Consider the following 13498-nt stretch of genomic DNA (forward strand, 5'->3'; position numbering starts at 1 on the left):
AGGGAGCATCATACTGTATAAAGCGGACCAAAATGCAGACAGTCAGGCGAAGACAAGTTTAAAAGTTACGTATGATTAACAGGACACAGGAGACCATGAGGTAAACAACAATAGAATCTGGCACTGACTGACTGACAATGAGGAGCTTAAATACTGGTGAGATGATACTAAATGGAGACTGCAGCTGTGAAATGAGACCAGAGAGGTGGACTGAGGAGGGAGAGAGGGAGGATCCAATAGGGAACCTGACTGCATCTGGGAAGGGATGAGTGAGTTTTAATGAGGTAAACCACCAGCAACTGGGGAAAGGGAGTGGACAGCAGACTGACACGAGGCAGCAAGGGAGGACAAACATGGCAACTAGGAAGTGAATCTGACTGTAACCATCACAAAGAATAAATAAAACTAAGAGCAGCATAGGTGTACAACATGACAAGACTCATCATATGAAAAGAATAACTGAACCAAGTGAGGGCACAAACATGAATGAAGAAAAATAAGTAATTAATACAAGGAAATAACAGAAGCACAGCATCCAAATAACATGAGATATGACACCTGATCAATTTCCTGTAGGGCAGTTTTCTCGATAAATATTAGAAAAACCTGTGCAGGTTAATGATTACCTCTGATTGACTGGAACAGGTCAGAGCAAATGGAGAAATGTTACTGTCATATTTACTTGGATTCAGTACATTCTCCCAACAGCTCTGGGCTGCAATCTTAACTTCCAAGAAGCCTTGGATATCAGAGCCAATTCTACCCCAGGCTCACCCATAAATCTGAGGAATCTAACTCTCTTTTTTTGCTGTTTTTTATCACAAAACAAAAGAACAAGCAGACCTTGACAGAGTTAAGGACACTGTTCTTTGATGATGTCAGACATCAAAGGGAGCAGCAGCATTTCTTAAGTTATTTAGTGTGTTTTGTGCTTCCCTATAAACAATTTGAAAGCAGATATTTTATATTCTGCCAGGAATTCCCTTTCCACTTCACTGCACATCTGTCTGCCCCAAGGAAATTGCGCTCAAAGCCTTATGCCCTTTTCACATGACCTAACTTGTGACCCAGAAGTATGTTTTATTGTTGATAAGGTAAGCTGATGCTACACAAAAGTAGACATTATATGACACCAGTAACTACCATCTCAATCCTTTTAAAAAAAACTTAATGATGACATGTTCTTTGTCTTTCATTTAACCCTCCTGTGATCTTAGTAGTGGGACAGATGCCACAGTCTGACACTGGGGAGATGTTTTTGTTATTTTTCCGTCAGACTATCAGTTCCCAAAACTGCACAAAAAAACCCCTTTGTGAAAGCACATGCAGGGTTATCCCTGTCTCTTAAGACAGCAGGACAGTTAATACCAAGACAAAAATAATAATTTTCTTTATAGCATCAGTGGAACGTTTTTAGGTTGGGTGAAGCCCTAATCCAATCGTTCAAGCCTCTTCGAGACCCTTTGTAAAAGTCAAAGCATAGAACAAGAGTTTTTTTTATTTTTTTATCAGGCTGTCTGGTTCCTTGAGGACAATCCAAGGTTGAGTAATCTGTTGCAGATTCCTTTCTAAAACTCTGTGGTAACATTTTCAAATAGACCCATCTTGTCTTGTGGCTGCAGACATCAACAAATGCAGTTCTTTAAAATGTATCCTTTAGAACAGGTGTGGGCAGTCCTGGTCCTGGAGGGCCGGTGTCCTGCAACTCTTAGATCTCTCCCTGGTCCAACACACCTGAATCCAGCAGGTCCCCCCCAAGTGCAGTCAGGTTCTCCAGAGTCCTGCTAATGACCTCATTATTTGACTTAGGTGTGTTGAAGTAGAGATACTTCTAAAAGTTGCAGGAGACCGACCCTCCAGGCCTGGAGTTGCCCACCCCTGCTTTAGACAAATAAGCATGCAAAGACACATTCATTGTCCTCTATCTTCTTCTGTCTCCAAGATACAATTAATGCTGCCTTTCCTGTCAGAGAGTTGTTAATGGACCTATTCCAACATAAACAGCTGCACTAACCGATATGTGAAGTTGGTTATCCACATCAACCCTACCAAACCTGTGGTAGGGGTTTGTAATCTACATACTCTAGATGAATGTCAGCTTCCTGCCATGTGGATCTCCCTGTTCAAGGGCTCGTCCTTCTTCTGATGTACTTCCAGATCTTAACTCCACCCCTCGCTGCACCCACAACTTCCTCCTCTCTGCCTGTGCTGCCTCTACAAATGGGATAAGAGCACTAATGTGATTGAGGGAGAGGGAGAGAGAGAACGACAGACAGAGATAGAGTAAAGGGAGGGGTTGTAATTTAATAGAAACTCCATTTGGCTAATGGAACTGTGGACTGACCAGCCAGTGCAACTCACACACACACCAACACGCCCACACACTTACACACACGTAGTCATTTACTTTTCAGTGTATGGTACCTTGTGAGCGTGGGAATCTATTAGCATTCACCACGATACACTCGGCCGCAGAGTTAAATGAAAACATAGAAATGGAGGACCGGTGTGGGCAGAAGGGGAGGATAAACAGGAGAGACTGATGAATGGATTGGCAAGAGGAAAAATAGAAATGGTTCTTTATGACAGATGCTCCAAGAAAAACAAAAAAGCTGGCCAAATTAGCAAGAGAAAGTCGAGGCGAACATACGACTGATGATGCCACTGAGAACGTCCTTCAGCTTTAGCTCAAGTGGTTTGCTGCTTCTGATAATCGACTGCAGGTTGAGAAAGACCAGGAAGGAGAGAGAGGCTGGCATTACGGATGTTTGTGCCTTGCTCAGAGGTTGAGTCTTTTCCCAGTTTATTTCATACATTCACACACAAACATGGCCGATTCTCCTCAGCACACAGTCGTGTCGCTTGATTTATTTCCACTTAAAGTACGGAGAGCAGAAATTTGGACGAGTGACAAAAAGCACAAACAGGACGTGTCCTTGAATGCAGCCATTCTGGCTCTTCTCTGTGTCTTGCTCGCTCTGCTTTGTACTTTGTCCACCTTCACTGCAGACAGCAATATGACTTCCTCACCAAAGTAAACTTCTACAGTTAAAGCTGCAGTGTACATATTTGTTACATATTTGTTAAAGCTATCACCATAAAGTGACAGTTTAAAATGAGATAATCTGTGTAAAGATCAATCTCCTCCGCCTCCTCCATGAGCTAATATGGTCGTCTTCAGAAATGCACGGCTCCCAACCAACAGGAGGAAGTCGTAGTGCTGCCAATCATCCTCATGTACATGCTGCTCAACGTACTAAAGGCAGAGAAACAACTCACTATTATAGGAAAACCTTTAATTACTGTGATTGTGTGGGAATGTCTTAGTCCACCTTCCTGTTTTTTAAATACAAGACATTACATTTTGTCTTTCTGTTCTCTGAAAGACAAAGCAGAAACTCAGAAAATGCATGCATTTGTTAAAAAAATGTTTATTAAACCATAAGTTGTGTTTTTTTTTATTTTATTTCAGTTACATGATTTCATATTTCTCAAAACAATAAAAACAAACCATCTTTATTATTTTAAGATAAATGTTAAAAAATAAACTAAAATTAATGTTTGGATTTTAAATAATTCTTTAGATCTACTTCACATGCTGTAAAACATTCCTCCTGATCTTCCTGCCACCTGTTGCAATGAAACGCTCATCTTCACAGTGTGAAGTAAATGAACCTGCTGTTTAACTGCTAAGGTCTACCACATGCTGGAGGTCACTTTCAGCCACCAGCAGGCAGGAAGTAGGGTGTAACCGAGTAACCACTGAGGTACCAACACAACTCATGGCAACTTGGGGTAAACTGGAGTCCCTAGGGCCCGCAGGCTGTGGGGCCACACCACTAACTACTGTCCCAACCGTGAAAAAAGGATTCCTTCATTGACTTAATGGGATTAAACCTGGGACATAAAATGGTAATTTAGTTCTTTTACAATTCCAAAGCTTATGAAACATGCTAAATCTTGATCAAATCTTCTTTTTACAACTGATTTTGTTTTTACTTTCACGCAGTCTGTTCCTGAGAGGAACAGTTCTGAATGAAACGAATCGCTGCCCAGGCAGAAAGAGAGGAAAAGCACCAAGTGTAGAGTGAAAGGCACAAGATTAAGTGGACTGAGAATCATTTCCAGGGGTTCTGCTTTTTACTCCGACATCGTCAGTTCAGATAATTGTATTAAGTTGACAGGAGGGCGAGCAAAGAAGAACGAGCATCTCGGCGTCCGGCTGCTGCGCTGTCTCTGCATCAGCTCTTTCTCCATCAGTCACCGTAGCTACGCGCCCCAGAGGAATGATGAGGAAGCTATTGCGCTCGCAGGAAGTTCAGGCGCAGCTTTGATTACCACACTGATTGCTGTTAACGTCGTTTGTACCGACGTTGCTGCATGCTGGATTTAAAGGCTCTTAATTGATTTTTACATGCATGATTTTTTTGGAAAGCGGCCGGATCCATAGCTGTCATAATGCATTAAACACGGTGTCTCCACTTATCAGCCGAGACTTATGAAGGGATTCACCCACACACATGGAAAACAATACACTCAAACCCCCACAGACATGCACACGCCCCCCCACCACAGACACACACACACACAGCAGCTCCCTCTGGCAACTGATTCCAGGAACGCTTATATGTCTCTGTGACTCTTTTATCCAGTTTTAAAGCCATTAATCCAAACAGAACTCTTTTTCTGTCTTTGTAGATCTTCTTACTCGATTCCAGGTCTTTATGTCTGACATGAGAAATATCTTCTGCATCAAGCAAGTCCAGATGATTTGCAAGGGTACTAACAGAATTTTGAAGGAAGCAGAATGATGAAAAAAAAAATCGATTTAATAAAAGTAAACTCTATACTGCTGCTGATGCTGGTTTTTGCCAACTTTCAGTTCAGCCAATTTTTACAAAACAGTATAAAAGTTTGTACCCTTTGACTTTGTTTTAGGGCTGCACAGTGGCGCAGTTGGTAGAGCTGTTGCCTTGCAGTAGGAAGGTCCTGGGTTCGATTCCCAGCCAGGGGTCTTTCTGCATGGAGTTTACATGTTCTCCCTGTGCATGGTGGGTTCTCTCCGGGTTCTCTGACTTCCTCCCACAGTCCAAAAACATGACTGTCAGGTTAATTGGTCTCTCTAAATTCTCCCTAGGTGTGAGTGTGTGCGTGAATGGTTGTGTGTCATGTATGTCTCTGTGTTGGGTACTCGGCTGGAGATCAGCACCAGCACACTTCCCGACCCCATTAGGTACAAGGGTGTTAGAAAATGGATGGATGGATAATCTTCTTATTTCCCCCCAGACCCTCGTCAATGGCTTCTACAGACACAGCTCCTCCACCCCTTATCATCAAGCTCCACCTACGGTTTATCTTCCAGTCACAGCAGGTTTTGCTGACACACTAACTTGTAAGTGTGTCTGCTCCACTACCACAGTGTGAATGGGACAATGAGGAGGGGTGTGGATGGAGCAGGGTGTGGAAATGTGACTGTATGTGCCAAGGGACTGTTCCTCCAACAGGAAGACGCTCCCACACACACACAAGCACACACACACCCACACATGTTACTTAAATGGCAAATAGGGTTTGGAAGGGAAAGGGAATTTTGCCAGCTTAGTGGTAGAGGAAGTTGATGAATGAATGTGTGTATGCATGTGTGTGCGTGGGAGTGTGTTAGCTGGAGCAGAAATTAAAGTCATGCTCTCTTTGTATGATATTTGTATATTAACCTTCACTAACATTTCTTGTGACACTGATCTAGAAGGAGATATTAACTAGGAGGGCTCATTCAGCTATTCGTGGCAGCAGCTGGTTTGCCATTAGCTGTGTAGGTCCAACAACACGCCCTCCAGCTAAAAACAGCTCACGTCCAAAGCCACGCCGGTAGATCTCTGGGGCAGCTGCTGGCTGGAAGGCAAGGCCATAAAAATGGTTTTTCATGTTCTATAGTACGGACTTCCTATTGATTTGATGTGACCTTTTAGGATTTATTGAGAAAATACCATAAAATGGTTATTATTTAGCGCACTGTGGTCCACCCAGATTATTGTTTGTGGTAGGCAGCACCGTCTGTTCCATCTATGAATTGTTGCTAAGTGCTAGCAGCATGACGTTGAGTTTTCAAGCGAGAGAAAGAGAGAGTACTAAAATATTATTTTGCTACAGCTGCTGCTGGCTGCTGCTAACTAAGATCTAAACTAAAAATCCTCCTATTTAGAGTTGCTTTTGAACCATGATAATCAATATATTTGATATGTATTGATGATCTTGACGATGGCTCTCATCAAAATGCAATATTTGTCACTGGTGTCTCAGTTGTTGACTGTGACACATTCTGTGTTTTTATGACTTCCTGTTTCTATGATTCTTTGTCATGTGCTACACACATAAATGTGATTCACTGACAGCATCAAGAAAGCAGTTGTTAAAAGAGAACCAGGAGAAATCCAAACTGGAGCAACGAAGACATGAGTCCGTCTGGTCAGATGACACCAAAATGGACGACTTTGGTTTAAATCAAGATGCTGGATGGTTTCCATGGTGATGGTATTAAAAATTCATATTCAAAAATAATTTATTGATCCTATTTTAGCTCATACTAATTCTAGTTTTTCAAACAACTATTGTAGATGGTGCTAGCTGTGAAAGGATCTCCTGTAGCAGTCTGTATTACAGCAAATATGAAAAAACCTCTGACTGATGACACTCAGGATGGTCAGGGTTGTCCACAATTTTCTTGATTTTAGGTAACATCCTTCTTTGCCCCATCAAATAAAAAACTGTAGAAACCTGTCATTAGCTGGCTAGATCAAACATAATAACTCCAGCTGTTTTAATGAAAGTCTGTTTTTGTCTTGATGGAACAGACTTTTGATCTGTCAGGGTGAAAACACTCTCTCCAGAGCAGCATCTGCTGGTGTGTTAATGTGAACCCACTGGACATTATGTAGAAATTTAAATAATGTAATGAAAACAATAAATAAATAAATAAATAAATAAACAGCCAGACGGGAGTTTGCACGAAAATCTGAACTCTCTGAGCTTCCTGTTGACGTTACAGTGAATAGATAATTAGAGAGTTCAATCCCCAACATGCAGTCTCATTAAGTCGTCAGTTTAAAAATGGAAAGTCTATGAAACAAAAGGGTGAAACCATTTAGCTGTCTTTTAATTTACAATTGAGAATAAAAAAACATTTAAAGAATTTGATGTCGTCCAGCTTCTGTTTGGCTGAATGAGGAAGAAAAAGGGCCAGGAAATAAAACTCAAGTTTATTAAAGACGACTTGACAGTCAACTTGTTAATGTCTTTTCAAGACCTGTCAATCCGGCACATGGACACAGGAATACTGTACAGGCAGCTGTGCACAGGCTGGGACAGATAATGGGTTTTCACCCACAATGGAGCTAAAGATGGAATGGAATTAGTGGCCTTTTTCTGGGTTTAAAAAATAAACACAAACACACGCCCGCGCGTGTGCACACACACACACACACATCATGCACAAGTTTAAAGAGCCATTACGGCCATTGTGTTGAGCAATCTGAATTCAGAATAAACCAACATAGCTTTGATATTCTAGTTTAGCTTTAAAAAAATCAGGTCAGTAAAAGGCAATAATTTGATGTGTGACATAAACAACACACACACACACACACACACACTTATAAACGAAGGCTTTTGCTCCACGGCGCTGCTGGTTCGGGAGGAAAAAGGAAGTGGAGAAAGGAAGCGCAGAGTGGGTGATAACAATAAATTCAACATCCTTCTGATCCACGCTCTGCAGCTAGGTCAGACTTTGATGCAGTCCCGTTCCTCCAGAGTCTCTGGGAAACACTGAGCGTCTTGTGTTATGACATGCAGAATCCCCCGGTTTGGTGTAAACGAGGAACATCAGGGCTGCCATCAGACACTTTTCACCACCAAGTCGTCAAACGCTAATGTCTGTCTCTTTACGACCCGCATTACTTCTTCAGATTGACGTTGTTGTCAACATAGCTGTAAAAAAGGGCTGAAACGGAAGAAAAGGCAATAAGTTCAAGTAAATTTTAAGTGATTATTAGAGATGCTGTTCAGTTGCCGATTGCCGATCTTTAAAAAAGCCTGATCTACCAATTCCTATTTTGGCCAATAACAATAGTGACCAAACTATTTTTATCAACATTTCAGACCAAACTATTGGCAACAGTCAGTCAAACCTCTCTCACAGCAGCACAGGAAAGGACAGAGGCTGATAGTTAGACCTTTGCCGAGGTAGATAGGATTGGTGGAAAAGATCGGCTACACAGCTAAGTATCGGCTGATCAAGATCTCCCAAAATATAGGAAATTGGCACCAATTTATCGCCGACCTAGCTTTATGAGCACAAAATGCACTAAAGTGCTGAGATAATCTCTAAAAGGCTTACTCTTAATTGCTTAGCTCATATGGTGTTCTGAAGGTTTAGAACAGTTATGACAGTGAGAAGGTTCAAATGAAAGGTATGGATTAGGGGATGTAGTTAGATTCTCCCAGATGGGAGGTTAGGAAGGCAGTAGGAACACGTGAGCATTAAAGGGATGAAGTAACATATATTACAGGAATGATTAAGTGAGGAAAGGGGTTTTTTGTTTGAGGGCCTCCTCTGGGTTTTACAGTCTCCACAGGCCTGATTATAGGACTGTATATGTACAATCCTTGGCTGGACTGTTCATAAAATGCAACATGTGTTAGCCCTTTATTTTTGGCCCAACTTCTGGCAGGGCTCTTCTGGCTCACGATCAACACTGGAGCTGACACGCAAAGGTCAAAGCTAATAATGTGGCAAGGAAGAGCCCAGGCTCAATGTTAGCTGCCTGGCAGAGGAGAGGTTGGTGGTTCACATGTGAAAACGGGCTAAAGCACAATGTTACTCCCAACGAAAGGCAGGAAAACTGAAGCATGCATGTGGAACTGAAACTGCTGACTTGAGTAACCTTCTAGTTCTACTTTAGACACTTGAAAAGACAACGCATTGGATTGCTGTCATCTTGTACGATCGATACATGGCAGCGTTTTAATATTGTGTGGTTGCGGGCAAGTGTGATTATGGGTAATTGCCCTTGTGATTTATGAAAGAGAACACTATTAGGGAATGTTTGAGGTGCTGCTGCAGTGTCAGTTATCATTAGATCAGTTCAGAGTAGTCAGCTAATTGGTGAGAGGAAAGTGCAAAGCTCATTCTGAATCACAGACTATATGCCTAGCTGTGCATACCGAGCATTACAAACTAGTTGATCAAGTTTTTTTTATGCATGTGGCAATGGCAGAGGCTACACAGTGGGACACGGCTGAGCTCCGTTGCCTTAAAGTGGATACTGGTTTCTAACTCTGGGCTATTGTCTCCATGCATGTTCTCCCTGTACATGGAGGATTCTCCCCAGTAACTACACTCTGATCAAAGCAAAAGCACACAATTTAGGCAACTTAGGCAGTTATAAATTACCCTCAGGTCCGGGTGTGTTGGTTCCTGGTTATTTGTCCAGTGTGTGTCTCTGAGTTGCTCTATCTGAGAGTGGTGAGCCTTCCAGGATGTGCTGTTTGTAAAGTTACACAGTAAAAAAATTAACAGCGAGAATTTGGGTTATTTATAGCCTGTCATGACAAAAAAATAAATAAATAAATAAAAATAGGGGTTCAGTTTTCAAAGTCATTATATTTTCATTATGTTATCCATTTATCGCAGTCCCGATGTTCCTCGTTTACACAAATGTCCCAGTTTCAAACTAAAAAACAATTAGCAAGCTCACTAGCTAAACATTTAGCTAAAAGCTAAATATCTAGCTAGCAGGGTAAATATCTGGGTCCAAACTAAAACTTTAACTCTGGGCTAAATGTATTTAGCTTGCTGACTAAATATTTAGTCTCAACCAGCCACAGTGCGTTACATTCACTGTTTTGCAGCTATTGTCTTTTTTTGGCTAAACTATGCCATCTAGTGGTCATTCTTGGTTAGTTCTCAAAAAAGCAGTAGAAATAGCAAAGAGGAAGCAAATTATGCATTTTATGTTTGACGCTAGCTGTGTTTGTTGCTAAGCTAACTAAAGACCACCTCTTTGTACGAAAGTAGTGTATGCAGTAATTTTGACATTGTCATTGCAGCAATGATACTTATATGTATTTTTTTGTTTATCCTGTTACAGTTTCAGATAAAAATTGATGTCAGTAAATTCTACAAAATGCCATCCCAGAGTTTGTGGAGTTTCTGCATTCATTCTGTTTAGCTGTTTGGATAGCTGGTAACATTTAGCTGGTCAGGTCTTGGTACGGCACCGATTATGGTAGTGAGTTGATTCTGACCAGCTGAGTTGGGAAACGTCGTTCTAGGACAGCCTATTAAACGGTATGTTTTCTTTTAAAATCATCAAAATGTTGCTTTTAAAGCCTAACCAAATTTCACATCCTGTAAATTAAAGAACCCCTTCACAAGCAAAACCAACCAAACCTTAATGTAAAAACTGTAAAATCCATGTTAAAAGCTTTTGAGAATAAAATGTAAAGGAGGAAAAACAATAAAAACACACAGACCAATAAAACCTGAAAAACGGAGGATGTTGCCAGATCAGGGTGATTCCGTAAAGCAACTGCTTTAAAGCATCACAATGAGGAAATGGTCTGAAAAATAATAAAATAGTTTTTCATATTTTATTACGATTCAGTTTTTTGTTCTGTTTTTTTTTACTTTAATCGGAGAGTAAGAGTTCTGTATCAATCCATCTTTAATCCGTTTTTCTACATCACACAGAAAACATGAGGATGATGGTAAAGCTCAGTCAGTCCTGGGAGTGTAACTTCAGTATTCTTCCCTTTCTAAGCTTTCTGCATTCATAATGTTGAACCCTCAGCCCTGTCCTTCAGATTACACTTCACCTTTGTTGCTAAATAATTAAAGATACCACCCGGCATAAATTATATTTTTAATACAGACATTACCTTGGACTCCCATCATCTGCCTCGTTCTTATAGCAAAAAAAATCATGATAACGACCATGACGCTTTGTGCCAAACAAATTTCCCCCTTGGATTCTGGGTCTATTAAAAGTCTGCTCAGAGAGGCCCTGCTGGTTTTGGCCGCGTTGCACCTGAACTTCAGTGCCAGTTTACCGTCCTTTACCCTGGACAGCTGGCTGTCACTCAGACAGCTCTGCCACAAACACACCCTGCATAACTCTCTGTCTCCACAGCAACCAAACATTTCCCCCCAAAAGTCCCCTCCTTATGGAAAGTAAACACCTGCTTCACATTTAACTGCTATGATGCTTAGAAACACAGGTGGCAGATATTCTGTGCTGTTGCGTTTTATTGCAGTTGTTTTTGTTTTGTTGTACCCTGAATTCAGATTGAGAACATTTCAGGTCCCGGTATTGTTTTTTTTATTATTATTATTTACTTTCTTCTACAGTTTTGTCAGACTGAGTTTAGCTCAGACTGTACACTGTTTGATTGTCTGACTGTGAACACAGGAGCAGCAGCAGGAGGCCCCTGGCTTTTTATTTATTTTTTATTTTTTCACACCATGCATGTTAATTAAAGGCAATTTGTTGGCTGAGCTCACGCTGGTTTTACAGCTGCCCCCACACTGTATAACCAGTGGGATTGTTACAATCTCCAAATAATCTTTTTTTATTCACCTTACTTGCTGTGGATTTGAGCTGAAATCAGAGAAATCGGTTTAATCCCGCAAATGCTTTATCTCCTAATCCTTTTTAATTTGTCTTTCTCTGTGACTAACAAGCAGTCGGAGGATTTCATCACCTTATTTTCATAAACTCCTTTTCTCAATTTAGTTCCCACTTCATAATGTATGACACAGCACAAAGAGAACACGTTGCTTTCTCCCTGTTCTCTCAGAAGACTGAGGAAAAATGGAGGCAGTTGGACTGAGAGTCTTTTCGGCGGCCATGTTGTTGTGTGTGGACCATCTAAAATATTCCAGTTGCCCTTTTTAAGGTTCCATCTCTTTCTTCTTTTACTTGAAACCAAAGTATGTACGGCCTGAAGTTTTACAATAATCTTTTAAACGGGTTAAAATCAATGTCATTAATTAATAGAAATTAAAACGTTAAAGTTGGCATGGAGACTGCCATTTACGCTGCACAAAGTATTTAAATGCACTGGAAAATTGCACGCATGTTTCACATAATCAATGCAACGTGCATTGTCATATTTAATTCTGAAAAAATTTCATGAAAAAGCATGACACCTTAGAAACCCAAGTAAAGTAAATCTGGATTCCTGAAGTCACAATAGATTGTTACCTTGGCTGACACTGTTTGAAACGAATAAAATGAGTAAAATATTCAGAGTTTCAAAGCGTTTGCCAGCGTTTAATTAGCTTAGAAAGACTGTTGACTCAGAGCAAGAATTTGGAGCGCCACAAGGAGGTTTTACTTTTCATATTTGTTTGTTGGGGAACAAGAAACGACGAAATACAACTGGCGAAGTGTAACCATCCAATCCAAAGTAAAAGAAATCAAAGCTAAGATGGTTAAAATGACTCCTCTGCTACCGACCGCAATCAGCTAGTCAATCCAACCTCAGCAGCCACAGTATGATTATATCCCCACTGTGGACTGAAACACTCTGCTGGGTTCATATGAATTATCAGTGACTGCAGTTTGCTGACGAATCATCCACTTTCCTCTCTTTGTGGTGCTTCTTTCCTACCTTATAACTATTACCCAGCAGTAAAGTACACACCCCAGCTGCCAATAAAAACTAATTCAGTCTTTTGGGAAATCAAGCCAACTTTTGTCGAGGAGTGGCACCGGCTCCAAGTGTCCCACTGAGCGTATTTTATTTCTCCTTCTGCTTTTCCCTCTCTGCCGTCGCCTCTCAGTATCTGTGTCATTCATTCCCACTCCTCGCTGTGCTACAGTTTCTTCCCCGTCTGTGACCCCCCCCCCACTGCCCTTCACTAAAGAAAAATGTCCAGCTGCAAAATTGAGGGGCGCTCTGACAATATGGTTACTGTGTACACTGGACGTTTATATGGATGGGTGAATGATCCCCCCAGCTGGAAAATTCAATAGTCCAGCTTTTAGTGTCATCGCATAAAGATCTCTAGATTTCCATTCACAGTGAGCTGTTTGTCAATTTGACAATGAGTGAACCCAGACACGGGCAACTCTTCCTCGCCTTCGGGCGCAATCGGTGAAGAAGTTGGCCTGAGACAACAATCAAAGGCAATTTGGTTCTACATAATGTAATATAATGAATCAGCTGCAAATGGCATTAGCTTGAACGCAGGTAAGAGGAATCAATACGCCTTCTGTTTCCATAACTAATTTACATCCATAATGTGTCATGACACTGAGAAGAAAGCTGCTGACGGTTTGAGCTCCAGGATACAGGCCTGTATTGCGCTGACACAGCAGAATAAGCTGCCAGGTATGACGGATCATTAGGAGTTGTCTTTAAAAAAACGATATTTTGGGAGGTGAGTTTGTAGTTTGAAGAGATTTAACCGAGAGTATTATGGAGTGTCATTATAGGT

The 13498-nt window shown here is 41.1% G+C and overlaps 1 long non-coding RNA gene across 1 annotated transcript; it reads right to left on the bottom strand.

The window, feature by feature from the left end:
• Positions 1 to 7355: 7355 nt before the first annotated feature.
• On the bottom strand, positions 7356 to 10570 carry LOC122842164. The gene is made up of 3 exons (XR_006372502.1): positions 10531 to 10570; positions 9449 to 9539; positions 7356 to 7996 (listed from the first exon to the last, which is right to left on the bottom strand). It is a non-coding gene; the product is annotated as an uncharacterized LOC122842164 (long non-coding RNA).
• Between the last annotated feature and the right edge of the window lie 2928 nt (positions 10571 to 13498).

The sequence above is a fragment of the Gambusia affinis genome, linkage group LG02, assembly GCF_019740435.1.
Source record: "Gambusia affinis linkage group LG02, SWU_Gaff_1.0, whole genome shotgun sequence".
NCBI lineage: Eukaryota > Metazoa > Chordata > Actinopteri > Cyprinodontiformes > Poeciliidae > Gambusia > Gambusia affinis.